The sequence below is a fragment of the Ambystoma mexicanum genome, chromosome 7p (genome assembly GCF_040938575.1).
Source record: "Ambystoma mexicanum isolate Mex_15411 chromosome 7p, UKY_AmexF1_1, whole genome shotgun sequence".
Lineage (NCBI taxonomy): Eukaryota > Metazoa > Chordata > Amphibia > Caudata > Ambystomatidae > Ambystoma > Ambystoma mexicanum.
In genome coordinates, this window is record NC_090939.1 from 828542709 (window position 1) to 828546889 (window position 4181).

Genomic DNA, 4181 nt, shown 5'->3' on the forward strand with positions numbered 1-4181 from the left:
CATCATCCAGAGCGTCACCAAATAACCTGCCCCTCCCCCTCAGTAACTATTGTCACCTGCGTTTACTTGCCACCTCCATTCCACGCCCAGCTCTCTACAGCGAACCGAGACTGTGAACACACACGTGTTGTCATTTATTAGTGCCAGGGTTTTTTTTGCAGCATATACTTATTTCTTGAGGAAACACATTTTATCAGCAGTATCCTGAAATACCTTGTGATAAAAATCTTAATTTCCGTCATATTTGACATAAAAAAAGCATTTCCAGATGGGTTAGGAAATGAAAATGAAAGCAATGAGCGAAGCATGGGAGGTTCGAGAGGGGGGAGGGCGGGGCTTAGGGCGATGGAATGTGAATGTGGTCTCCGAATTATTCTCCACAGGTGCCCACTGGTCTCTTGTAACCAGAGTAGCGTTTGCCAGTCAATGTTAAGCCAACATCGCGCTGCATACCGGGCCTTAACGTTTTTGAGGTTCTCTATCAAAATTACGACGCATATAGTCATTTTGACAAAGTGCTCATAATTGATTTTTTTAGGACCTCCTTTTTGACGGCCTGCATTTTAATTTTTAGAATGTGCGGTTAGGGTGAGAGTTATCCCGGCCCTACCCTCACTTTTTTTTAAAAACCGTTATGTACTGTCGGCTTCCAACGAGATGCTTTTTTAAAGCTCCTTTCCTCTTATTTGTCTTTTTTTCAGATTTTTAAAGATTTGACTTAGGTTCACTTTACCCCACCTGCTTATGTCGTCTGTACAATTTGCAAAACAATGTATTTATTTTATGTATTATTCATTTGTATAGCGCCTATACACAAGAAGTGTTTCAAAGCGCTCAAGGGAGGGGTGGGGAACAGTTGGGGAAAAAAACAAATGTCATACAGAGCCCTTGACTTTCTGAACGATACAGGCCTGCACAGAGCAGGGCAGTGATAAGTGCAAATAATACATATAAAGGTGAGTGTGGGGGCAGGGTAGAAAAGACAGGCTACTATACAATACTGAGTAGAAGTGGGTCATATCATTATATAGTGGCGCGAACATAGATACAGTGGAGGGGGTTGGGTGGATGAAGAGGGGAGGGAGATAGAGTATAGGAGAGGTAGACTACTGGGCATAATGCTCCGAGTAGTTAGGGTGTTTGCAGGTATAGGTAAATAGGCAAGTAGGGTGGAGGGGAGAGGGGGGTGGGGTGGGGTCGGTTGAAGACAGAGGGGAGACAGTACAACAACAATACAAGGAGGATAGAAGAAGAGGAGGGTGCTAGGGTAGAGTCGGAAGGGGAGGGAAGGAGGAGAAACGCAGCAGGAAGCAGAGGCTTGAGATGGCATAGCAAAATTCAAATTTTGGCAGGACAGAGTGAAACACATGTAGCAACTTGGCACAGCCAAGTTCAAACTTTGGCGGACAGAGTGAAACACAAGTAGCAAATGGGCACAGCCAAGTTCAAACTTTGGCGGACAGAGTAAGACACAAGTGGCAACTGGGCACAGCCAAGTTCAAACTTTGGCGGACAGAGTGAAACACAAGTAGCAACTTGACACAGCTAATTTCGAATTTTGGTGGGCAGAGTGAAACACCCGTGGCAACTGGGCACAGCCAAGTTCGAATTTTGGCAGGCCAGTGTGAAACACAGGTAGATACTTGGCAGAGCAAAGTTCACATTTTGACTGACAGAGTGAAACACAAGTAGCAACTGGACATAGCTAAAATCGAGTTTTGGCAGGAAGGGTGAAACACATTTAGCAACCGGGCAGAGCGAATTAGTGGAAGTTCAGATGAAAAGGAGTGGGAAGTCCCAGGTGTGACAGAAGGAACAATTTAGTTAGTTGTGGGAAACTAACCTACCGAAAAGTCAGATACTCCAATATTGTACAGTGTCAGAGCATGTGAAGACCTCCTTACTCACCATGTTTTCATGGGGTGAAGGGAGCCCCCCAGATTTGACAAGGCAGTGATGGGGCCTTTAGGTGTGGGTAAACCGACTCCTCCTCCCCATTCCCTTCCTTCAAAAATTCATTCCCCCAGGTAGCTGAGAGTAATGATATAAGATTTCACCACTTTGTACTAGGACGAAGAAGATGCCTGCAAAGTGTTGCGAAGGTCAGGCATGTCCCCTTATCATGGTCAGGCAAGCCTAATTGAGAGAACACACCTGCAGCCTGTTAAAGGGTTATAAGTGTATAACATGAGGAGCAACACAAAAAGAAGCAACATGGAGGCTTGTGCGAACAGCAGGGAACCTTTTTTGAGGAGAGGCGAGCCACTGGAGGAAACTGCTACCAGTCGGTCCACCATGTGCAGCACGCTGAGATGCTGGGAAACTACAGAGAGACATGTAGCAGGAAGCATGTCGTGGGAGCTGGGGCTCTGTTGTATCGGACTGAGGGCAGAGAAGGAAGCCGTGTGGAGAGGCTGTCCTTTTCCCTTGTAACAGAAGTGCTCGTCACCCCTGTGTCAAGGAGCCGAGGGGCAGGAGTTCGACAACTGCCAGCAGAAACAGAAGTCTGTGTGTGCCACGCTACTAGGAAAGCTATCAAAGTGACCAGTGAGTTTCTGTCGGATGAGAAACCTTGTTCGCGAATGCATGAACATTTCCATTGTCGAAGAATACTTTGTATCAGAGTGGTCGTGTGTCTCAGAGAGAGAGTATTTTCAAAAGTCTCTGCTTTGAGATCATTTTCCATTGTTGATTGTTGAAACACAAGGAATACTTTGTATCGGAGTGGTCACCAGGGACGTAATTTGGGGGTCGCCAGGGGCCACAACTCCGATACCTGAGGTCTCCCTTGCCACCCCAGTGGTCTCCCTTGCTACCCCTGAAAAAAACAAAATAATGTTTGAAAAATGTTTTAATTGTAAGCTCCTGGGCTGGCTGTGGCCATCGCCATGTGGCTCTTTGTTTCTGGAGTGGCGGTCTGTCACGTCCCAGAAGGGCCGTGAAGCAACTTTCAACAATCATCCACAGAAGATAAAGAAATATCGGGCTTTCCGTCAACATCGTTATGTGGAACGGCCTATTACGGTACGCTTGTGTGTTTCATCAAGAATTCAACTGTGGTTTTTCCTGTTTCTGACTCCTCTTTGCCTGCGGATTCTGCTCTGTCATTGCCTGCACGTTACCTGATCTTTGCCTGTCTTTGGATTGCTTGTATTGCAGAAATCTGTTACCTTGCTTGGAACTCTCTGTAATGTGTCCCAGACTGTTCCTCGTTCTCCTTCTCCTCCGGGTCCTACCTGATTACAGAAACATCCTGACTGAGACACAGAGACCGGTCCTGCTGATTCCCACCTTCTATGCTCCTGCGAGTCACGTCTGGCTCGTCCTCTCTCAAACCACCAACTCATCTGAAAAAGTCCTCAAAAGATTACTTTTCGTCAACCAGGACACTCTGCTGACACGAGTATGAGCACCATCCCGTTTCTAATGCGTCCCTCGTTCCTTTCGGGGTAGCACCCGTACTAACATTCCCTCCTTACCGTTTGGCAATTGGACTTCCTTTGGACTACCTCTAACACAAACTTGGTAAACTCCAGTTTTGTGGGGACTATTTAGTTTGCAACCGTAGTGAAAGGTATATTCCTCCTTTTCTGTTTTCTACATTCCTTCTATAAGGTGGTCTAATCCCAGAAGTGTTGCATGAACGTAATCTACGGAGAAGCACAGGGTCCTGGGCCATAGCCATTTCGGGATTATCCAGTGTATGTGCCCCGTCCAATAAATTGTTCGGTTGGGTGCTGTACTTACCGTTTGGTTCTAATTATCTTTGTTTTTCCCTTTCAGCATGTGTTCCAGCGGTGTGGTTCTCCCGCTCTTTCGTTTGTTTTATCCCTTTGTTTTGTTACTCACTAAAACAGCAAACGGGTGTATCTAAAGGAAGATCTCCCTCATTTCCGAGTGAGGAAGAGACCCCGATCCGGACAGGCCCCGGTCTATCTTCCAGTACCCAGTCTGAAGGACCTGGTGAACAAGATCAGACGGGCGACTGGGTGAATAATTTACACAGGCTTTCTTGTTCAGGACTCTTACATTTTTTTTTTTTTAAACGGGTTGCACAAGTGTTACACTTTGAGCAGTGACCTTAAATAAGAAAGCATATTAATAACAAATAATTTGTCTTTCTGGGATTGTATACAATAATTGCTAGACTCATTAAAGGTTTATTTCAGACACACTTAAGG